Consider the following 25,981-nt stretch of genomic DNA (forward strand, 5'->3'; position numbering starts at 1 on the left):
TAGCAAGGAGAAAAATATCACCATAAGGTTGTCAGTAGGTGTCTCGGCCTCACCTCCTCCCTTTGGGACCATGACTTGAGGAAGAGACCCTTCAGCAACCCCAAAAACATAGATTTCTAGTTCTTGCATGAGATTTGGAGTTTGTCATCTTGATTCAATACTTGGTTCATTTTATCGTCATATTTTTCCATCACTCTCTTTCTGTAATAATATCTCACTCCTCATTTCCTTTAGCACTTTCTTCATTCATAGTATATGTGGAAGCTAATAAATCACGTCTTAATCAGATTATACCTGTGGATTTCCTTACCGTCCGATCCACAACAAGCCTGAGCAATCACCATCAACCACGTGTCACATATTCATTTCAACGTTTGACTTTAGGCGCTCCAAATATCCACCGTCGATCTATTTTTCTTGATCCAATGGTTATTGCGTCACCCGCTCGCCAACTAGCTTGGCCGATCTCCACCGTTGATCAATCTTGCATGATCCAAAGGCTATCACGCAATCTTGCGTGGATTATGGCACAACTAATATCCGATCGAGAACACGTGAGAAAAGTGGTTTTCCCATGCTATGTGTCACCCACTTAGGCTAATCACGTGAAATTTAGGAATTCCACTTACAGCTCTTAGGGCGCGTGAGATACTGCTTACCACCTATGAACACCGCTCTATCACATCACCTGCTCGCCAACTTGCTTGGCCGATCTCCACCATCGATCTTCCTCACTTGATCCAACAGCTATCGCGTCACCCGCTCGCCAACTTGCTTGGCCGATCTCCATTGTTGATCAATCCCACATTATCAAATGACTATCGCGTAGTCTCACGTGAATTCTTGCATGACCGATATCCGGCCGAGAGCACGCGAGAAAAGTGGTTTTCCCATGCTACGTGTCACTCACTTAGGATAATTGCCTGAAATTTAGGAATTCCACTTACAAATCTTAGGGCGCACAAGAGACTGCTTACCACCTATGAAGACCACTCCATCATTCCGCACGTTTTCCACCTTTCTATTGACACGTGATTTAATGTGATCCATCCATCTATTAACATAATATCTTGTGATAAGATCTCTCCCGCCCATCTTCCATTAATATTGTTTTTTGATCTAACTGATCCAATGGTGCATGTGCATTTCTACTTCATTACATCCTCCTTTCACTGATTTTGATCTTCAATTGCTTTTCTGCTTGACTCCTTCCTAAACTTTGTTCTGCATACCATTTAAATGATACCACCCCTGAGCTTTGATTTGGTTATTCAATCAGACTCCAACACTGTCCGATCATCGCAATACTCCTTCTAGCCATCCTCAACCACCTTCCATCCACCTGTCACGTCTATAAGAACAATTAAATTGCATGCTTGATTTTACCAAAAAAAACCAAAAAAGTGAAAACATATTTAGTTTAGTTTCCTTGCTTACACATTAGTTTGGTTTGATGTTGTTTACTTCTGTAACTTAGATAGTAGCATTAGGTTAGTGTGTATTTAGCAATTCTTCTTAGCATAGTTGTTTAAATGGTTAATTAGGATATGGTTTGATTTAGTATTACATGTTGTTTTCTTCATTATTGCAGTGGAGTAGCTCTCCTAAAATAGATTTTCTCTTCTTCCATCAAACAATCAATCTTCTTCTGACTCTATAGAAGTCTGGCTTGGAGCCCCTGGGGTCTCTCTCCAGATGGATAGTGAAAACAAGGAGGACGTTCGCTTCTACTTGTGCATATAGCACTGTCACCTCCAAGTTTGTATGAACCCCAGGTTGATAAGTAAAGCTGGTAGCCCAAGAGTTGCAACATCCTTGCTGCAATACTGGCGCTCATCATGTTGTCACGGAGGTGTCTGAGTAGAATGTGATGACTGCTTTCTTTTCTTCTATTTCTAGTCTTCTTTTTTCTTCAATTATTTTATTTCTGCAAAAATAGTCTAGTAGCTTCCTTTCTTTCAGTTTTTATTATCTGCTTTCCTTTCCATTCTACAAGTAGAATTTCAATTTATCAAGTAATGTTTCTTTCTTTTAGTAGTTTTCATTCAATCAACAATTTCATTTCTGCAAGGTACTTTCCAGCTAAAAAAACTTACAAAAACCAACCCAAAAACATTTCCTTTCATGGCTCATAGGAATAGGGAAAATTTAGGGAAATTCCTACAAATTACCCCCACTATATCCAATAGCCAACCTTCTCTCTTCTTCGGTGGCTGTGAACTGGAGGAACCTTTAGGTGAGCAACCTGACATATTTGAAGAACCTACAAGGGAAGAAGAAGAAGAAGAACCCATTCCTACTAAACCAATCATTGAAAACCAAAATGATAGAGGGAATAGAGAGAGAGTTGAGGGTGCCTTCCCCATTAGGGAAACCAATGGAGACACCAAGATGAAGAATATAAGCCCCTCTGCCCTACCTCATTTCCATGTTCTAACCACAAAGTACCCCGACACTTTCCTATTTGATTTTGATGTTATATGCCGAACCTATGACTATACAGATGATGAGAAAAAGTTAAAACTATTTCCGTCTACCCTCAAGGATGCAACGTTGAGCTGGTTCATGGGTTTACCTGGAGATAGCATCACCACTTGGGCTCAGATGTAGAAGGATTTTAACAACAAATATCAGGACTATTGTTGGTCAAAGGATACTAAAGAAGAAATTTTTAGGATGACCATGGGCCAGGATGAATCCTTAGAAGACTACAAAGAAAGATTCATGCTTAGTTACAAAAGGGCCAGGTGCACACTTGACATCGAGTCACTAAAGCTGGTCCTTCTCAGAGGAGTAAGGAAGCTCTTCTAGATACCTTACATTTGTTAGTAGGAGGAGATATCTACCAATTACCCTATGAGGATATCAAGACTATCTTTAGAAACCATTCTAGGGCAGCCAGGGTAGGAGTAGTCAACCTATGGCCAGTACATCATCTTCCAACTTATCCAGCAAGGGTGAAATTCGAAATATGCTGGAAGACTTAAAAAGTGAGATGTTGCAAACCATTTCCTTGCAATTAGACACCATGAATATCAAAAGGAAGCAAGAGAAAGCATAGTGAGCCTTGGATGCACCAGGAGGCATACGAATGTCCATTGAAATGCATTGAGTTTTTCTCGGTCTGTGAAGAAAACCACTACATAGACAAGTTCCCTTCTTTCCCCTGACTCAAAGATGTATATCAAGGAGCTGAAGGGGTCACTAAGAAGTGTTGCTACATCAACCAAAGGAGACCTCCTGGGCCTAGACCATACCAATAGGGTATGCAAGCGTCATCCCATACATATTAAAACCCTAACCAAACCACAACTATACCTTCTTGGGGACCCCCTACTCATCCTTCCTAGTCTACACCCCCTCCTTGCTCCTATGCATCTCAGTATCATTCTTAGCCATCCAGCTAGTCATTTCAACCTTACGTTTTGCCACAACCTCAGTGGAGTCCACCACTCCAGGGGTGGAGGCGCCAATAAAATAATGGTCCAGCTCTATTGCCTCCACCACCTACCCAACCACAACTCCTACACTCTGTTCCACCCAAGCAACCCCAAATGCTTGCCCAGCCTCTAAACAAAAAAAATAGGCAGGCTCAACAGGTATACAGTGGAGATACATCTTACCCAACTTACGTTGTAGAAATACAGGGGATCAACCTAAGATCTGGGATAATTCTCCAGGATAAACAACCTCCCTCTCCACATAGGGAGGTTGAGGAAGAAAGAGAGGAAAGAAACCTTAAAGTAAATCCACCCTTTCCTGAGAGATTAGCCCAACCACTCCAGCTTACCCCAGAATAAACTGAACTTCTCAGAGAATTTAAAAATCTGTGTAAAGATCCCCCTTCTCCAGGCAATAAAAGATGTTCCCATTTACAATAAGTTGATTGAGGAGAAATGCTTCAAGCATCCAGGAAGAAGAAAAAAGGATGCCCCTACCATTAATGTCATTGTGTCGCTATCTGACTTAATGTTGGGGCAGGTAATATGTCTAAAATATTTGGACCCTAGAAGCCCTGTGTTAGATGTGCACATCAATGGCACCATCATCCCACACACTTTGATCGATATTGGGGCTGCCATTAATGTGATGACCAAGGACACCATGCTCAAGCTCAACCTCCAAGGGTCATTGAGGAAGACCACAACAGTTCTGCAAGCTGGATCTGTCTCTTCAACTTGTCCTGACGATGAACCACACTAGTTGGTTCGAAACGCGTTGACAAATGTTTTATCTTGTGATTTACGCCGAAGAATTTCTCTTAAACTTGTAGACCATTCCATAGTCACCCCTAAGGGAATTGTGGAGGATATGATGGTCTCCATTGACTCCTGGGAGTACCCTGTAGATTTTCTAGTTCTCTAGCCTAAGGCTAAGCTTACTGGTTACCCTCTCATCCTTGGGAGGCAATGGCTTGCCAACCGATGCTTACATTAGCTGTAGAGTTGGGAATATGACCATAAAGAATGGACATATGTCCAAATAGTTAGTCCTATAACCTCCTGCTCAACCTTCTCTAGAGCATGATTTACCTTTATGGCTGGAGGAGGAGGAAGAAGATGAGGTTTATTCCACCCAACTTTATGCTTTGGAAGCAACAATAGGAGGAGGACAACAAGATAAGGATGACTTAATTAAACACTTGCTCCAAAGTCCAGCTCCTAGTTCACTACCATTAGAAGAAGAAGTAAGGGAAACCCAAAACAATCATACAATTGACTTATGCTTGGCCAATTCCAACCCACTCCATGTCAAAGCCATAGAATTCGGCCCAAAGGAAACTTTGAAAGTTAATCCATCTCTTTCTGCTCTCAAGGAGGAAAAGCTATGCAACATGTCGAGAGAAAATCTATAAGACTTCGCTTGGAGTTACAAGGAAATGAAGGGAGTACACCCCTCTGTACTCCCTAGTGTGTACTCACCACATATACATCAAAGAAAGTTGAAAGCTAGTCTAGAAACCACAAAGGAGGATGAATCCAGCTCTTAAAGATATAGTCATAGAAGAACTACAAAAATTGCTAGATGCAGGGTTCATTTACCCTATCTCTGACAGTGAGTGGGTCTCCCCTTCAGTGTTAGTTCCCAAGGAAAATGGTAAGTGGAGGATCTGTGTCAATTACAGGGAATTGAACAAAGGCACAAAGAAGGATCATTTTCCCCTACCATTCATTGATCAAGTGCTAGATGGCCTGACAGGGAAGAATTTTCTTTGTTTCCTAGGTGGTTTCAATGGGTACAACCAAATCCAAATCTGCCCAGAAGACTAGGATAATACGACATTCACCTGTCCTTGGGGTACTTTTGCCTATAGGGTCCTTCCTTTTCGCCTACGCAATGCTCCTGCCACTTTCTAGAGAGCAGTCTTGAGTATTTTCATCGAATTAGTACATGATGCGGTGGAAATTTATATGGATGATTTTACACCTAATGGTTGTGATTTTCAAGAAGCCCTGACTAACCTAGGCAAAGTATTGCACAAATGCATTGAAATTAACCTATCTCTTAGTTCTAAAAAGTGTGAATTCTTGATGATTGAAGGGATTGTGCTAGGTCATTCAATATCTTAGCAAGGACTGTAGGTGGACTCGAAAAAAATAGCAATCATCCAAAGGGTCCCACCTCCACAAAAGCAGAGGGATGCCAGGAGTTTCTTGGGGTTAGCTGGATACTACCAAAGGTTCATAAAGGAATTCAGCAAGTTGGCCTCTCTCTTATTTGGGTTGCTGGCCAAAGATTCTGAGTTTATATGGTCAAAAAGTTTTCAAGAGGCCTTAGACATTTTAAACGTTAAGTTAACCACAACACCAATTCTTCGAGGCCCAAACTAGGCCCTCCCTTTTCATATTCATGTTGATTCCTCACACAAAGCCATAGGAGCAGCCTTAGGTCAGGTAGAGGAGAAATTTCCCTATGCCGTCTATTTTATCAGTAAGAACCCGTCAAAGGCTGAGCTAACTTATATTGTGACTGAAAAGGAATTCTTGGTTTTTGTGCATTTGTTAAACAAATTTAGGCATTACATTGCAGGCTACCAAACATTTGTGCTTGCTGACCACATTGTAGTCAAATATTTAATGAACAAACCAGATGTGAATTCTAGAATTATAAGATGGTTGCTTTTATTACAGGAGTTTGATCTAACTATTGTTGCTATGCCTGGTAAGGAAAATGTTGTTGTGGACTTTCTATCTAGGATGAATCTACCTGCAGGTGAAAAAGCAATGGTGGATGACTGGTTACAAGATGAGCATTTGATTGCTATTTCAGTTCTCTCCCCATGGTTTGCTGATATAGAAAACTATTTGGTATCAACACAATTCCCACCAAACTTGCCCTCCAAAGAAAAGAGCAAGATAATCAGGAAAAGCGCCCCCTTCACCTGGATTGGGGGAAATCTTTTAAAACTTGGCCCAGATCAAATCTTGAGAAGGTGTGTAAGGGAAGAGGAAGTTTTTGACATCCTTCTTACTTGTCATGATGGGCCTTGTGGAGGTCACTTTCCAGTAAAGAGGACAACATTCAAAGTGTTACAAGTGGGCTATTATTGGCCCACTCTTCATCAGGATGTGAAAGAGTACATTAGTCAGTGTGATCAGTGCCAGAGGATTGGAAAGCCTACTCCAAGAGATGAAATGCCCCTACAACCTCAAGTGACTTTCGAGCCATTTGACAAGTGGGGCATGGACTTCATTGGGCCTATCAAACCTCCTTCAAAGAAAAAGCAATAAATTATTGTGTGCACTGATTATTTGAATAAGTGGGTTGAAACCAAGGCAATTAAGGCACCAACAGAAGAGAAGGTGGCTAAGTTCCTAAGGGAGAATGTATTCTACAAATTTGGGTACCTCCAACATGATTGAAGAACTGCTCAACCATCACAAAATCAAGCATAGGACCTCCACTTCTTATCATCCACAAGCTAATGGGCAAGTGGAGGTGACCAATAGGACACTGGAGAGCATCTTAACCAAGGTACTGAGCAGCAGCAAGAAGGATTGGGTAGAGAGAATAGTTGAGGCCACCTGGGCCTATAATACAACATGGAATACCACCACTGGATATACACCCTATGAGCTGGTCTATGGGAAAAAGGATTTTCTATCCATTGACTTTGAATATAACACACTAATGATGGCAGCCCAACTAGATTTGGATCTTAGTCATGCACAGAAAGAAAGATTGTTCCAATTGAATGGCTTGGATGAATTTAGAATGCAGGCCCTCCTACCTACAAAAATAGTTCAGCTTCAGAGGAAGATCTAGCATGATATACATATTAAGGAGAAGCAATTTCAAGAGGGCAATTGGGCATTGTTATATGATTCTAGGTATAAAGGCTTCAAGGGAAAGCTAAGGACAAGATGGCTCGGATCTTATATGGTGGAGAGATTCCATGATAATAGTTTGGTGCAAATCAGAACTCTATATGAAGAAGCAATTCCATTGCTTGTTAATGGACACCGATTGAAAATGTAAAAGAGGCCTTTATCAAAGTAAGAGTTTATTAAAAATATCAATAAAAAAATGATGATGGGGAGCAAGTTCCAGCTCCTCCCTCATAAGGTCCCTGAAAAAAAAAAAAAAAGGAAAAATAATATGGACTCAAGTGAAAACCTCCATGAGTCACTTGAGCCCATCTTTGGGTTGAAAACCTCGTGAGGCAGCCCAAGGATGAAAAAATATAGAAAGAAGAATAAGAAGATCCCTGGGTGAAAACCTTCCTTGAGGTGGCCAGGGCAAACATTTAGGGTGAAAACCTCTCTGAGGCAGCCTAGTTGTTTTAAAAAAAAAAAGAGATAAAAAGATGTAATTGTTATTTGCAGGTGGACGAGAAAGATGGTCAAGGAGGAAAAAGAGGATCCAAAGCGAACCCTACCTCACACATATTGATCTCCTCCAATCCTCTCTAGTTATCATTCCATCATTTCTATTGTTTTCCACTCCACTACTTCAATTTATGTGTAGACTCTGTTTTCTACAGGATCCCATGTATTCCTACAAGATCCCTTGAAAACCTACACGTTGATCCTATAGGAAATCTTGTAGCAGCCTATCCCATAGAATATCAATCATCAACTATAGGTCTTCACTAGGATGATCCAGGAGCTCCAGACAAAAGAAAATAGATAGTAGAGGAGGAAGAATAATGACCATGCAGCAAATAAACAACGCAACACCTCTGATCTTTGACAACTGTAGTATGGCACCGAGACCACAAGTAAGTATCCTGATCACTCACTTGTTGGGTTGTGTTATATTCTTTCCACTACTAACCTATGTAGCTAACTGGGGGGTTAGAGGGGGGGTAGAGCCCCCTCTTCGTTGCGCCAATTGCACAGCAGGGGGGTTTGAGGGGGGCAAGTAGTCCCCCCTCTATGGGGTCTACGGCAGCGCCTCAGGAAATTTTTTTTTGGACCCTATATTAGGCTAGGCGAACCTACCTATGGTTTTCGGTCCATGGTTTTGGACGCGATGGTTTTCGATCCACGGTATTGGATGCTTCAGCATGTATAAATATGTATTGGAACATTGAAAATAATATAATGAAAAATCAAGCTGGTAGTCCCAGTTTTGGGATCTAGGGGAAAATCTCTTTGTATATGTGTTTTATGTGTTATGCTCTCGCATTGTTTATTTTCTGTGTTTTAGAATTCGTATGTAGGTAATTTCTGTACGGGGTTAAAACCTACATTTGGTATCAGAGCTGTTTTTCGCTTCAAGGGGATGCCTTTGCTGCTAAGGGGTTTCGCTTGGGCCTATGGTAGACCCTGTTCAGTGGGAGATCTGCGGGATCGATTTTGGTGGTGAAAGAAGATGGTGAGTAGTGGAAAGATAGAGATCGAGAAATTTAATGGTCAGAGTTTTGAGTTGTGGAAACTCAAGATGGAGGATCTGTTGGTGGATAAAGATTAGTGGATCGTGGTAGATCTGGGTACTAAACCAACGGGAATTTCCGATGAAGAATGGAAGAAGTTGGATCGGAAGGCAAAGAGCACAATATGATTGTGTGTCTTAGATTTACTATTGCTGAATGTATCAAGGGAAGATACGACGAAGGGTTTGTGGGACAAGTTAGGGACTTTGTACCAATCTAAGTATCTAGTGAATAAACTGTTCCTACGGAAAAAAGTTGTATAACCTAAGGATGAAGGATGGAGACTCGGTGACGGAGGATATGAATGCATTTAATACTGTGGTAAGTCAGTTAGCATCTATTGATATTTAAATTTCAGATGAAGATAAGTGCATCAGTTTGTTGTTTTCTCTACCAGATTCATGGGATAGTCTGGTTATTGCAATAGGTAGCAATGCAACTGCCTTGCATTTTGATGAAATAGTCTCATCCTTGCTGACGGAGGAGATGAGATGGAAAAATATTGAGAGCCAGAATGGTGATGCCTTGTATGTACGAGGATGGTCCCAGAATAGAAACAAAAATAAGTCATTAAGTGGGAGATCTAAATCTAGAGGGAGATCTAAATCTCCAGGAAAACCTGTAAACGTGGTGTGCTGGAAATGCGGAAAGTAAGGGCACTTCAAAAGGGACTGTAAATATAAAGCTCCTAATAAAGGAAAGGGATCTGATGATGCTACTTTTGTAGAGGTGAAAACCACCTCAGATGAAGGTGGGGATGTGTACTTTTCTTCTTCAAGTACACATGTAGATCATGATACATGTTTGATTGACTCAGGTGCATCCTGTTATCTCAAAATCAGAGACTGACAGGCTGCTGATCAGGTAGACTTCAAGTAACTATTTCAAACCTACTTTAGGTTGAGGCTTAGCCTCCCTAACCTGAGAGGGCTCTCTCAACAGATTAATGATCTTTGATTATGATAAAGATGCTAACTCTTATGAAACAAATGTAAAAATATGAGTTGTGGAAACACAACTAGAAAGTATCCATTGGGCTTATGGAGTCAAATTCGTTTCAGAATAACAATGACATCAACCTTACATAGAAGTCAGGGCATACAAAATTTAACCATTCAAAATACACCAGAAACATACAGGAGAACACAGTCTATAAATATGTGAAGGAAACTAGAGCACAATCAGTGATTTCTAAGTAATCACACATCTATACCACTGCAAATATTGAAGAGAAGATAATACACAACATTCTGAACAGTAAACTCCTTCTGATTCCTGAGAAGTAAAGCCAAGTCTTGTATTACTAAAACAGAGTCATATACATAGCACAATAGCAGAGTTTTTTTCAATAAATTTCCAACCCTTGGTACATTTCCCTCTCTCCTATATATATAATTCTTTTACAAGCCTGAGATTCCTCCTCCAACATGAGGGGAACTCAAATTCTACTTCTTATGACACCTATTCAAACTTTAACTGCCTATTAAATGTAACAAACTGCTAACTAGGTTTTTTTAGAGATCTAAGGAAAATAGGAGTCTAACTCCATATTATGCTAATAATAGCATTAATTACAATCAATTCTCGTTTTTTGACAAGTTGTCTCTTTTAGTTTAGCTGTGGTAGGTGTTTGTAGCTGCCTGCTAGCCCTTAATGTCACATCTTCTCCATTTTCTCCTGAAAAGTAGGAAACTACCCCTGTTTATCTGCTTTCGGTTTTCCTCAAAGATATTCGAAACCAATGAACCATGTCCTTCTTCTTTGATTATACAAAAAATATATTAGAATTCCACGTCCTTGATGTGTTGTCGACCTTTTCCATGTGTGAAGACAAGACTTCCTCCAAGCTGTCTGACATATCATGAACTGTAGTAATTCTGATCACTTTATAACAAAAAGTTTAGAGTTTGAATATATGTTTCTTCCACCTGTATCTTCCCTTGTTGAATGTTGACACCTGTTACATGATCCTTTGAAGAGATTTTTTTTCAAAAATTTCCTCGGTCCCTCAAAATTGGTTGACTAAGTTTTAATTATGTAGCTACAGCAGTTTCGTAATGCACTACGAAACTGCTGTGCGTTAGGCATCATCTTTAGCAGTTTCGTAGCGCGCTACAAAACTGCTGTGTAATCACCAAAACACAGCCTAATACCAAAAATTTGCTATCTTGAGCTTCCTTATATTTAAACATTCTTTTCAACTGCTCCAAAGCTTTTCAAAACTGAGTGGAAATGTATGATTCTTCAAGAAAAATTATAACAAGGAAAACCATCAAAATTTGGAACATAACCTTACTTGATGTGTGGTTTCCTTAAGGAGATCTTTCCCGCTGCCTTAGCTGTAGCTTCAACTCTTCAATTTGCTTCTTCATGACTCTGATCCCAACTCTCAGCTTTGTATTGACCTTTCTGATGAATTGTGCTTCCTTTATTGCAGGGACAGTCCAGCTATGGAATTGAACATTACAGTCGACCACCTTAGCTATTTGAAATGTTTTGTCCTCCCACCGAGCTTGCATTTGGTTAAAATAAGCTTCCTTGATTGCATGTTTCCTAGAGGCTTTCTCCAGTCTAGAAATTTCAAACTTTGCCAATTCCAACTTCCTTTTCAACTCTTCAACACTATCTTCTTCTTGAAGGGTAACTGCTTTACCTTTATCTTTTCCTTCATGAGACTGTGTTATCTCCTCTCTTTCATCTGCTCCTGGCAGTACCTCCTGTATGTGTTTGAAATTCCTCGTTCTGGGTCTTCTTGGCTTAAAGATAAATTGAGCAACCTGATCATCAAACTTGAGTTTTTTCGAGGCTTTGACTCTCTTAGCCTTGTCTTTTCTTGAGTCTATCAAATCTGCTTGAACCAGGGGAGATTCTTCAATATCAATGGCTTGTAGTAAATCATTCAAGTCTCCCTTTGAAACAAGGCTTTCCTCAATAATCACTGACTTGCCTTTTTCTTTAGCTACCTGGCTCCTAGTCCTTCTTCTTTGGACTCCTTCACCTGTGTTTGATTGATGTGCACCTTCTTTGATCTGAGTTTTCTCTTTAAGGGACTGATGAGGTGTATCTTGGATAATCAGTGGCTTGGTGGATTCCCTTACTTGTTTCCTAGCCTTCAACTTTGCAAACCTCGTGGATCTTGTTTCTACCTGATGAACAGTTGTTGTTGGAAGATCTTTTGCAGCTTGAGGACTGAGACCAGTCTCATTCTTGAAACCAGACATAAACATGAATGTGGGCCAATCCCTACCTACTTTCTGGAGTTCATGCAGCACGATCAACTTAACTAAGCTGTGGTGAAACAATGAGGTCTCACAGGCTTCTTTCCTTAGCTGCACCTTGTCACACATTGTGCTTAAACTATGAAATAAGTAGAAAGGTAAATCAAGAGATATCTTTCTTGTGAAATGTAGCAGAAGCTTAAAATGATATGAATACACCTTATTGTATCTCCCTTCACAGGTAAGGTACCTTTGTATTCAGGTAAGCAAATTGGCATATGAGTCATTGACATAATTTCTAGGCACAGACTTGTTTAAATCTGAGTCAATGAACTCAGGCTTCAGAAATTCTTTGCAGGGGGTCATATCAAATCTGAAATTATTAAACCAAGGTTTTTGTCCCCTTGGAATCTCAGTAACTATGGATATTACCTCTGGTGAGACTTGCAATTCGAGCATCCCAACCTTTGAATTCAGTCCTGTGAAATTCAAAGCAAATTCCTTGGTGATTTGTGCATGGCCGCCCTGGAGTTTCTCGCAAAAATTCCAACATCCAACTTGCTTGAACGTGTGCTCAACTTCTCTGTTCTTCAAGATAAGGTCTAAACCTTTAGGTCCATTCCTCAAACATCTCCCTGATCTGTGCTCTTTCCTTTCTGTAGATCCTTCCATGAGACCTCAGCGTAATGAAGGTTAGATATACTAGCACTGCTCAATCTTCGATCTCTGCCTCGCTTGAATGGCTGCCTCGCTTGATATACAATGCATTCAAATTGAACGTTTGTAGATTTGTTCCTCATGCAATGAATACAATCATAATTAAGACTGTGAATACCTAGCTTTTCTTGGAACTTGCAATCCGAGCGTACCAAGGTACCTAGCGAGTGTAATGATGGAGATAAGCAGTTGGACATGATATGTGGAGTGTATAAGCTGATAGTGAATGACGCAACCATAACTGAACTTGACAGATTTGACAGTTAGGAAAGATTTGCTACGGACTGCACGAATCTCCGATTTCGTAGCACAACCAGTGTAAAATCTGGATTATGTGCTACGAAATCACCTAAAGCATGTTGCGCTACAAAAACACTTAAAAATGATTTATGCGCTACGAAATCACCTAAAGGGCTTTGTAGCACATAATAACCTTTGAACAAAGCTGACACATGGAAATTGTGTGAGTTATGAAACCAGTGATGAATGAGGATGAATGGTTGACCTTTATTTAAGCATACCATCAAGACTCCTAAGATTCAGACTCTAAGACAAACAAAAATAAAACCTAGACTTGCACCGAACCTTTACTCTCAAACTAATGTGAGCAATTTGGGAATTAGAATTCTTAAGTGATAACACATCGTTTCACTTCACTCCCCATAGAGAGTGGTTCTGCGAGTATGAAAAATATGATGGTGGTGATCTCTTCTTGAGGGATGACAGGAAGGCTAGAATTGTTGGTCGGGGAAAAGTAAAGTTGAAGTTGCAAGGTGGAAGGGTTAGAACACTTCCAAACGTTCTACATATTCCTGCATTGACTAGAAATTTGATTTATGTAAGCAAGCTGGATGATGCAGGTGTAAATACAGTGTTCGAGAAAGATACCTACAAGATGGTTCAAGGAGCACTGGTATTGATGCAGGGAGTTCAAATTGGAACTCCGTACAAGCTGTAAGGTAGCATTGTTGTTGATGGGTGCAACAGTTCTGTGGTTCTTGAAAGTGGAGCTAAAACTCTAGTGGTCTCTGGAGAGAAGACCATGTTGTGGCATCAAAGGCTTGGACATATTGGAGAGAAGGGCCTTCAAATACTTCATGGTAAAGGCATGGTAGACAGTATGAGTAATAGCTCTATGGATTTTTATTTCTGTGAAAATTGTGTATAAGGGAAGCAGAATTGTGTGAGTTTCCACTCTGGTGGTAAGAGGGTGAAACATATATTAGAGCTTGTGGAAAGTGATGTGTTTGGACCTGTGAAGGTTCCATCACTGGGTAAGTCTGTGTACTATGTATCATTTATATATGACTTCTCAAGGAATACATGGATATATTTCCTTAAGAAGAAATCTGAAGTCTTTGACAGGTTTAAACAATTTAAGGCTCTGGTGGAAAACCAGACAGAGAACAAGATAAAGGTGTTGAGGACAGATAATGGTGGAGAGTTTTAGAGCAAGGAATTTGAAGAATTCTGTAAGAAGTGTGGTATAGCATGATAGAAGACTACTCCATATACACCTCAGCAAAATGGAGTTGCAGAAAGAATGAATAAGACGTTGATGGAAAGGGAAAGAAGCATGCTCAGCGGTGCCGGGTTAGAACAAGAATTCTGGGCAGAGGCAGTGGATACTGAATGTTACCTGGTTAACAGGTCACCTTCATCAGTGTTGGAGGATAAGACTCCATAAGAGGTATGGACTAGTAAGAAACCCTCTTTTTCACATCTGAGGGTATTTGGATGTGATGCATATGTACATGTTCCAAAGGAGAAACGAACCAAGTTGGATAGTAAATCTGAAAAGTGCATCTTTATTGGGTATAAGGATGGTTTAAAGGGTTATAAGCTTTGGAACCCAATCACATGGAAGGTTGTGTACAGCTGAGATGTGGTGTTTAGAGAGGTAAAATATGTTATTAAACATGAATTCCAACCAAAGGGACTTGAGAAGATAGAGTTTGAGCTAAAGGAGGAAGAATCAAACTTTACAACAGAGGAGGAATCAGAGGATGAAGAGCCACAAACTCTGGGTGTAAGAAGACCAATTCAAGAAAGAAGGCAGCCAGAAAGGTATAGTCCATATACTTTCTATTCAAATGTTTCTTTATCTATTACTGATGATGATCCCAGAACTGTGAAGGAAGCAGTAGATTCAGAGGATGGAAAACTCTGGAAAGAGGCCATGGTTGATGAAATGGAATCTTTGCACAAAAATGAGGCTTGGGATCTGGTGGAGTTGCTGGCTGGAAGGAAACCCATTGGAAACAAATGGGTGTTCAAGAAGAAGACAAATGCAAAAGGAAAGGTGGAGAAATACAAAGCCCGATTGGTAGCAAAAGGTTATTCCCGGGTGCCGGGAATTGTTTTTGGTGATATTTTTTCTCTTGTTGCCAAGGTAACTTCTATTAGGTTACTTTTATCTGTTGCTGCTACTTTTGATTTTGAGGTAGAATAGATGGATGTGAAGACAACATTTCTTCATGGGGATCTGGAAGAGGAGATCTACATGAAGCAACTTGAAGGATTTGCGGTAAAGGGTAAGAAAGAACTGGTATGCAAGTTAAGGAAGTCTTTGTATGGGTTAAAACAATCACCAAGGATGTGGTATCAGAAATTTGATACATTTATACGGGGACTTGGCTTCACCAGAAGAAAAGAAGATCACTGTGTGTATTTTAAATTAATTGGTGACTGTGTTATTTATCTAGTCTTATATGTGGATGATATGTTGTTGGCTGGAAATGACAAAGAAATTATCCAGGATTTGAAGACCCAATTGTCCTCCAAATTCAACATGAAAGATCTTGGTGCTACAAACTATATTTTGGGCATGGAAATTAAAAGAGATCAGGTAAAGAGGAAGCTTTGGTTAAACTAGAGGAAGTATATCGAGACAATACTGCAGAGGTTTAATATGCAGGATAGTAAACCGGTGAAGGTTCCTATTCTTGTAGGTGTAGAGTTATCTGTTGAACAGTGTCCCAAGACACAAGAAGAGGAAGAGGATATGTCCCATGTTCCATATGCAAGTGCATTCGGTAGCTTGATGTATGCAATGGTCTATACTAGACCAGACATTGCACATGTAGTGCAGGTTTATGTCAAAACTAGGGAAGGAGCACTAGATAGCAGTGAAGCGGGTTTTCAGGTATTTGCATGGCACTAGTGATTATGGTTTGTGCTACCAAGGAACACCAGGATCGGACAGAGTGTTGGACATTCATGGCTTTGTTGATGTAGAATTGGCTGGACATCTAGATCATAGAAGATCTAGAAGTGGGTATGTGTTTAACCTATTTGGAGGTGCAGTCAGTTGGATGAGTAAGAAACAATCTGTAGTGGCACTATCAACTACAGAGACATAATATATGGCATCCACTCATGCAAGCAAGGAAGCAGTTTGGTTGCAGAGATTATGTTCAAGTATGGGGTTAGTACAGGGAGCTATAAGGATAGACTGTGACAGCTAAAGTGTAATTTTCTTGGCAAAGAACCCTGCTTATCATTCAAAGGCAAAGCATATTGATGTTCAGTATCACTTTGTGAGGGATATTATAGAAGACAAAAAGGTGTTGCTGGTAAAGGTGGAGAAGTTGAAGAATACTATAGATATATTGACAAAATCTGTGAGCTCTGAGAAGTTCTCTTGGTGTAGAGGGAAAATGGGCATTTTAGGGCTGGAAAAATGACTAAACTCTCTTGTCGCCCTTGTGGAAAGAAAACAACAAGTGGGAGGATGTTGGGTTGTGTTATATTATTTCCATGACTAACCTATGTAGTTAACCGAGGGGTTAGAGGGGGGTGGAGCCCCCTCTTTTTTGCGTTGATTGCGCAGCGGGGGAGGGGAGGCAGTAGCCCCCCCTGTCCGAGGGGTTTGAGGGGGGTGGGTAGCCCCCCTCTACGGGGTCTGGGGCAGCGCCCTGGGAATTTTTTTTTTGGACCCTATATTAGGTTGGGCGAACCTACCTATGGTTTTCAGTCCATGGTTTTGGACGCGATGGTTTTCAGTCCATGGTTTTGGATGTGATGGTTTTCGGTCCATGGTATTGGATGCTTCGGCATGTATAAATATGTATTGTAACATTGAAAGTAATATAATGAAAAATCAAGATGGTAGTCCTGGTTTTGGGATCTAGGGAAAAATCTCTATGTATATGTGTTTTATGTGTTATGCTCTCACATTGTTTATTTTCTGTGTTTTAAAATTCGTATGTAGGTAATTTCTATATGGGGTTAAACCCTACGTCACTCATATGAATCATTTGATCAAAAGTTGTAAGGGTTACGAGGTAGTTGGTGTATAAGTGAAAAGGTGGCCAATTAACTTGGCCACCTTCATTCATTCATCACATACAAAATTGGGTGTCCTCTCACAAGTGGTTGCAGTAAACTCAAAGACAGAGGAGAAGTAGGACAAGATGTGGTTAACTACAAATCTATGAGGTGGGAGCTGATTACAAGGAGTGGGAATGATGATGTGGTAGTCGGGACCAACAATCCAAAAATGGCAATGTACCTCTATTGCCAGCACACCACCTCACCCAAAAAGCCATAAAGGGAAACAAAACATCGTTTGCATGCATTCATGCATTCCACCTCCTCGAAACTCCCTCACTCAAGTCACTCTCATAACTTTGTCCACCCACTGGAAGAAAGGATCCATCGTTCTGTAAGAGAATTTCTATAGGAGCATGCACAGTAATTCCTACAGGAATAGTCTACAAGAGCAGTCTACAGGATGCATAGAGGTAGTCTATAGGATAGGCAGAGAGGGGTTTAAGAGGGAATATCACGAGAATTTTCCACTGCCATTGTTCTGAAGAGGTAGGATATAAAAATCAATCCCCATTTACAAGCAAATGAACTAGAAATGCTCTAAAATCTAGTGGATATAACAACTGTGAGAGGTGAATTACATACACAGGACACTTTATTCTCTCTTGAATTTGAAATTCCCGTGTCAAACCTCTCATTTCCTCCTCAAGCCTCACAAGCAAGATGACATGAGGGTTTAATAGGAGAGAACCCACAAACACTGTGAGGATACAAAAACACCCCCAAGTGCTTGAAATTTTTATAAGACATCAATGGATGAGGTTTTTTGAAAAATTCACAGGGTATGATGATGAGGTGGCTCAAGAATTTCTCATTCCCTCACTCCACATAAAAAAATCCATGCCACTATTATAGTTAGAGGGTTCACTATAGATCTCATCCCAAAGCTTATCAGTAGGGTCACCACACTACCCCTAGGAATTCCATAGAGAAAAGAAGGCAAAGCAGACAGTCAGGTGGCAAAAAGGAAATTCTCTCTAGAAGGTGAAGAACCCACAGAGGATAAAAATGGAGTAAGGAGGGGTGGTTTTCCATACCCATGGAGTGAGGTAGGTTACCAAATCATCAAATATATCTCATGTGAGGGTAGATATAGTGTTTTTTATGGCTACCATTTTAGGATGCTTGAAGAATTAAGATTTGAGGTAGAAACACCAATTCACTAAAGACTCAGCATACCCTATTTCTTGATGCAATCACTCATAGACTTGAGCAACAAAGTAAAGGAAGGGAATTCCCAACAATTGGCTCACCATGGGTTGATCAGGATCCTCATGGAGGATTCCCTCCAAAACCTCAGGATCCCTATAACATGGATAGTCTTCATAGACTTACCAATAGAGGATGACATCAAAACCCTCACCTATGATGTCAGTCCTTCTGGCAGACCAGAGGAGGAAAAACAAGAAGAAAAAGATACATAGCTAGATGGGGATGAGATGGATGAAGAAGAAACTAATACATAGGTGTTTCCAGGAAAACTAGTGTCTTCTCAATCTGGTAGTCCCACTAAGATGGGTAGCTGATCCAGGTGGATATTGGTGGCCACCTGCCAGGTCCACCTGGACCCCCACCATTGTCTTTCTCAGCATTTTCAGTTTCCTTAATTGTAGCACAGTTTACTATTTTTAGCAGTTTTTCGGGTCCTGAACTTCCGGAGCCGTTTTGAGGCCCTAAACGACGTTTTTTTTAAGCATATGTCAGTATTTTCCATTAATGAAATGAAGTATTATTTCCACTGCATCTTTGTGTATATGGTTATCTCTGTAATTTGTTGCGTTCCTGTTTAAATCTGGATCAGTGGTATCAGAGCGGTCTGCTTTTTCTCTGTTTTTCTTTGCATGTCCCCAACAAGGTCGGGATATAAGGAGTTAGGGCTTGAACTGGTTGAACCTTTGCAAGACCAGCCTCGCAAATCCCGACGGCCTCCCATGGCGGACGAGAAGAAAGACGAGGGGGCAGGAGATCCCATCAAAATCTTGCTCGAAGAAGCGCTCGAGCGACAACGGAACGCGATGATGGACAGCTTTGCGCAGATCCTTCAGCGGCTACCCAGAAGCGGCGCATCGGCTTCCAGCAGCTCCTCTGGAAACGCCACACCCTTTAAGGTACAAGTTAATTTTGAAATCCCCATATTCGAGGGTCAGATAGACGCCGATGCCGTAGATAAATGGTTAAATCTGCTAGAGGGTTATTTTTCTGTTCATGAATTTTCGAGTCGGGAAAAGATTGTTTTTGCTCTTCTCAAAGCAGCCCCCCACGTCAAGGACTGGTGGGAAACCTACTGCGAGCAGAAGGATGAAAGTACTGGCTCACTATTTTCAGCCGCACCCACCTGGGATTCGTTCCGGGATGCCATCAAGGAGCAGTACTACCCTGTCGGAAGCTATGAGGATGAATACATAAAGTGGACCACGCTGCGGCAGGGAAGGGACCAAGATGTGCCGGAGTTCACCAATCTTTTCCATACCCTTCGCACAAAGTTGGGTATCAAGGATTCGGAGCAACATTTGATACTCAAATACCGTGGCTGCCTGCACAAGTACATCCAGGAAGAAATACAGTTCCTAAACATCCCCTCGCTCGGCGCAGCATACCGGTATGCCGTCAAAGTCGAGCAGAAGTTTAAACAAAAGAAGCGAGACTTTGGATCAGCGAATCCAAAGCAGGGGAAAGGTGCCCCTAAACCACAGAACAAAGGACAAAGCCAAGGCGGGACAGCCCAAGACAACCAGCTGAAGCTGCAAGCAAAGAGCAACGCCGCGAAGCCGAGAAAGGACACTGGAAAATGGTGCGAGTTCCATAAGAGCTCCACTCACAACACAAGTGAGTGTCGGGCCAAACAGTCACTGGTGGCTGAGCTAAAGGTTTCAGAATCAGATGCATGTTCCGACTCTGAGTCAGAACCCGATAAGGGGTATGAAAAAGGGAAGCAGATCATTGATGCGGATCCCAGCGCCACTGTTGCTACCGCAAAGATCCAGAAAAATGAACCCGAAGATCCAGAGGAGGAGGAGCGTCTCTTCCACTCCCAGATGTGGGTCAAGGGCTCCCCGATACAGTTCATTGTTGATAGCGGGAGTCAAAAGAACCTCATTTCGGCAGAGGTCGTGAAGCGGTTGGGCTTACCGACCACAGCACATCCACAACCATACACCATTGGGTGGCTTTACCAAGGGCGAGATCTTCGCGTGAGCCAGCAGTGTCGCCTTCCATACAACATCAAGCCCTTCACGGATGAGGTATTGTGTGACATTGCTCCCCTTGAAGTTTGTGATGTATTACTAGGACAACCATACTTGTGGAAGCGACATGCTGTGTATGAATCAAGGCCCCGTGCTGTTATTATTACATTGGGAAATAAGTTGTTCAGGATACCAGAGGTACCACCACCTGCCGCCATCTCTTTGATTACTGCAAAACAATGCAGTAAGATCATTTCCAAAACCAGGAAATTTGTTTTCCTGATGATACGCCCTCAAGGGAAGAAGAAGACAGTGGCCGCGGCCTCCAAACGAGGTCCCTCTGCACGGCAGCTACAAATGGACAAGATTGTGGAGGAGTACAAAGACATCTTCACCTCCCCGGCAGGGGTTCCTCTGCACTGTCAAGTCAAGCACTCCATTGATCTGACCCCAGGTGCGCCGCTACCCAATGGACCAATTTATCGGCGCTCCGTTCTGGAGAACAATGAAATCAAGAGGCAGATTCAGGAGCTCCTACAGAAAGGTCACATCCGTCCGAGTTCTTCGCCCTGTGGGAGCCCGATAGTGTTGGTACAGAAGAAGGATGGGACGTGGAGACTCTGTATTGACTATCGGGCGCTGAACAAGATCACTGTCCGTAATAGGTACCCAATCCCGCGGATTGATGACCTCCTAGACCAACTAAAGGGGGCGAAATATTTCAGCAAGATCGATTTGAAGTCAGGATATCACCAGGTACCAATTGAACCCTCAGATGTGTGGAAGACTGCCTTCAAATCCAAGGAGGGCCTCTTCGAATGGTTGGTCATGCCTTTCGGATTGACGAATGCTCCTGCAACCTTTATGAGGCTAATGGATGACATCTTGCGGCCATTCACCAACTCCTTTGTAGTAGTATACTTGGATGACATTCTGATCTTTAGCCAGAGTTGGGAAGAGCACCTCCACCACATCCGACAGGTTCTCCAAACACTGCGGCAACACAAGCTATGTGCCAATTTGGAGAAATGCACTTTTGGCATGACCGAGGTCCAGTATCTGGGATACATCATTGATGAACAGGGGGTGCATGTCGATCCAGCCAAGGTCCAAGTCATTCGGGATTGGCCCTCTCCAACCACTCTAACAGAGCTCCGCAGCTTTCTAGGTCTTGCCAACTTCTACCGCAGGTTTGTGTTGGGATTTTCTCATATTTCTTGGCCCTTGAGTCAAGTCACCAAGGGCGGGGCGAAAGCAAAATTCTTTTGGTCTGAATCTCAACAGAAGGCATTCAGGGAGTTGAAGGATCGCCTCTGCACGGCACCAGTGCTCGCGTTACCAGATTTACAACAACCATTTGAGGTCGAGACAGATGCCTCTGACTATGCTATTGGGGCAGTCCTTACTCAACATGGACATCCAGTGGCATATCACAGTGAAACACTTTCAGACACAGTCCGGAAGTACCCCACTTATGATAAAGAGATGTATTCCATTGTACAGGCCTGCCGACAATGGAAGCATTACATTTTGGGGAAGGAAACGGTCATCCACACAGACCACCGACCTCTGCAATTCATACAGACCCACGGGAAATTGCAGAATGATCGCCATCAGAAGTGGTCTACATACCTGCAACAGTTTCACTTGAATATCAAGTATAAAAAGGGCAGCACCAATAATGTTGCAGATTGCCTCAGTCGACCACCGATCATGGCGCTAACCACCGTGCTCAACTCTTGCGGGCACGAGACTTCTGATTGGCCACTTCTCTACAAAAGCGACTCAGAATTCGGCCACACATACCAGACACTCTTGGAGGGTCGGCAGGTTGCAGATTTTCACCTCCAGGATGCCCTATTATGCCACCTCGGTCACCTTTGTGTTCCTTCAAGCGAGCGTGCCAAGATGATTTGGGAAGCACACTACAGTCGGGCTGCTGGGCATTTCGGGGTCGAGAAAACAGTGGCAGTACTGCAAAACTATTTCTATTGGCCGAATCTTCGACAGGATGTTGGGAAGTACATCCGATCATGTACTGCCTGTGCCATTGCCAAACCGACCATTAAGAAGCAAGGCCTCTATACCCCGTTGCCTACCCCTAGTCGACCTTGGGAATCCATCTCCATGGATTACATGTCAGGCCTTCCTTCCACTAAGCATGGAAATGACTGTGTTTTTGTGGTCGTCGACAGGTTCTCAAAGATGGCCATTATGATGGCCTGCAAGAAGAATATCACAGCAGAAGCCACTGCTAAACTCTTCTTTGAACGAGTGTGGGTGCACTTTGGGATCCCACAGTCTATCATCTCAGATCGGGACAGTCGGTTTCTCAGCACGTTTTGGTCCAGTCTCTGGTCAATGCTGGACACCAAACTCACGAAGTCCACAGCCTTCCATCCTCAAACTGATGGCCAGACAGAGGTTGTCAACAGGATGATTGTGCACATTCTGCGCATGTATAACTCAAAGCATCCACGCACATGGGACGAGAGCCTCCCCTATGTTCAGCACAGCTACAACCGAGCTCTTCACAACTCCACTGGCCATAGCCCTTTTCAGGTGGGTTTAGGATTCCAGCCACTATGCCCCATTGATGTGGCCATGCCACTTGCAGCTACTCACATGAATTCAGCTCATGTCCAGTCCGAAACAGATAAGGCCACCAGCTTCATTGAGCGCATCCAACATATTCGCCAGCAGGTCCATGACATTCTTGAGAAATCAAATGCCAAGTACAAGCAGCGACATGATCAACACCGGGTGCCACACAAGTTTCAGGTGGGCGACAAAGTCTGGTTGCATTTGCAAAAGGAACGCCTTACTGGAGCCTATCGGAAATTGAGACCACTTCGATATGGTCCTTACACCATTACTAAGGCTATGGGAGACAATGCATTTGAGCTCAACATTCCCCCATTCCTTGGCCTGCACCCAGTGTTCAATGTGGACCGCCTTCGGCCATACTTTCCACCATTGCTAGACACATCCGACATTGCAGAACAGCTCAAACCCACAGAATTAAATCCCGATTGCATGGAACAAGCTGCAACTGATCGGATCATGGACACACAGATCAAGAACACTCGCCAACAGCATATCCAACTGTATCGAGTTGTCAAAGCAGGCCAACTCCTTCAGCAGGGCAAGTGGCTCACCAGGGAACAAGTTCAGCAGAGGTTTCCTCATCTCATGGAGGAGCTCAATGCAATGGGGACCATTGCTTCCTAAGGGGGGAGGAATGATCCAGGTGGATATTGGTGGCCACCTGCCAGGTCCACCTGGACCCCCACCATTGTCTTTCTCAGCATTTTCAGTTTCCTTAATTGTAGCACAGTTTACTATTTTTAGCAGTTTTTCGGGTCCTGAACTTCCGGAGCCGTTTTGAGGCCCTAAACGACGTTTTTTTGGAATTCTGGGGCAACCGAGCCCTATGTTGCCTCCCAAAGTGGTAGTACTCGGATAGATCTTTCTAACGAGCTATCGTACGCGTCAAACGGAGATCGTATGCCAAAGTTACGACCCCGAGAAATTGATGTACCAATTTACCCAAACGGGGCCCACAATTTGGCGTTTCATCTTCTAGGGTTAGGTTTCGGTATGTGAAGGGTTTTCCATTGTTTCTCAACAATAAATAGGCCTTCGAGCCTCATTGTAATACAGTTCAGAACAGTTCAGAGGCATGTAGCCATCACATCTCTTCTCAGAGATAAGCTACCATCGCCCTAGCTAGTTTATTGCCATTTCTGTTTGTAAGCATATGTCAGTATTTTCCATTAATGAAATGAAGTATTATTTCCGCTGCATCTTTGTGTATATGGTTATCTCTGTAATTTGTTGCGTTCCTGTTTAAATCTGGATCAGTAGCTCTCTTAGAAACAAACAATCAAAGCAATTTGGGGTTTCCTTTATGTATGATAGATAAGAGAGAAGCAAAGGGGACCAACCTGGATCTTCCATTTGGCTCCTTGCTTGATTTCTCTCTCCCTTGATAGAGTTTGCAACTCATCTCCTACTTGTCCCACTTTAAATAATACCTGTAGAGTCAAAGTAACAAAATACCATCAAAGCATCTTGATCTATAATATCATAAGCAATGCAGAATCAGAAATACATTGAGCATACAATTGCATTCACAAATAACAATATTAAAAAATACATGATTATATGGAGGAAAAATCACAGAACTTTATTAATAGTAGAAGAGAGGATTACAACCCAGCTGTCTGATCCAGCATCATCCTCTCAGCATCAAAGCCCTCTTCACCTCATGAAGAGCAAGATCACCCAACAATACAATGTCTCTTCTCAAAGATAAACCAACAACACTTCCTTACAAATTACAAAATTCCAGCCTCTAGATCTCTCAGATGAGGGATACATTTATAGATGTCTTGCAAGGGTGTGAGTCAGCTCTAGGTTTTTGATTAGTGTCATTCCACTGATATTTCTTGGTTCCACTTGGAGATTTCATTGATCTCTTACTTATCCCTGGGCGAATTCAGAGAGGCAAGTGTCATGGGATAAGTTTCTAGAAGATTCCATGAGTTTCCACTTAGCAAACTGCCTCTGCCATTTGTCTATTCTCGCTCATCGCACCCTATAGAAGGCCTCTTCAGTATGCATTGCACCTTGACCATGGAGCAGTCAGTATGGTCCAATTTTGGCCAGCTTTGAGTGGTTTCTCAGGTGGAACTTCTAGGAAATGATGTAATCAGTTGACCATGATCCTTTAGGGTATGAAACAACACTTTTAGGGGTTAAAGAACCCTTGGTTTATTGACATATGTGACTAGGGTTGAAGTGCCCAAATATGTCTATAACAGTTTCCTCCTAAAGCATGAGGTCGTAAATCTTTTGATGTCGGGTGAAATGCTTTATCATGAGGATCTGAGGTATTTGAACTGGAAGGTGACCTATATAAGATACAATACAATACATCATCATCATATTATTTTCATTATTTGGCTGAGGCGAGCATTCTGACGCTCAGCTTTATAAATTCATTTTCATGTACATAGGACAGATAATTGTCTACTGTCGCAGACTGGTGATTCTTCGTATGAAGAGTCATCTTCCCTGGCTTAGATGACTATCTGTGCAACTTCTGTGTACAGTTGATGTCTTTATATACCTGAATATATCGCAGCCTGGATGGATGAAACTAGATCCGGGGTCTTCAAACTCATTCAATATTCGCCCGATGTACAAGTCGATCCATGTGTAAAGAGGTTTTGAAGTTGAACATGGAAAGACATCGTCTTATTACCAGCCAATGATGCAAGTTGTTAACAGACATGAGAGGAATCACTGATAATGATAATGACCCTCAAGGTACTACAATACAATTCACGTGGTGTGAATATATGAGCCGATGTCGAACACCACGTAAAATATTTCGGTCGAAGGCCATTGATGTAAACCGGTCGCCGGAAGTGAGAAACTTGCCATTGAGGCATGCAAGCTTCAAAGTACTGAAAGGGTTGTTTCTAAATCAAATTCTTAGATAATGAGCTGATGTCAACAAGAAGTGACCCGCCGTAGGAGGGCCTTGATGTATCCCACATCTACGACACAAAACGAAGCAAATGATTTTTCTGGAGGTGAAAATGATGTGATGATACAAGGTTCAGGAATGGCGGTAATGAAAA

The sequence above is a fragment of the Pinus tabuliformis genome, chromosome 4_2, assembly GCF_031772625.1.
Source record: "Pinus tabuliformis cultivar Carrire ecotype Pingquan chromosome 4_2, CPIR1, whole genome shotgun sequence".
NCBI lineage: Eukaryota > Viridiplantae > Streptophyta > Pinopsida > Pinales > Pinaceae > Pinus > Pinus tabuliformis.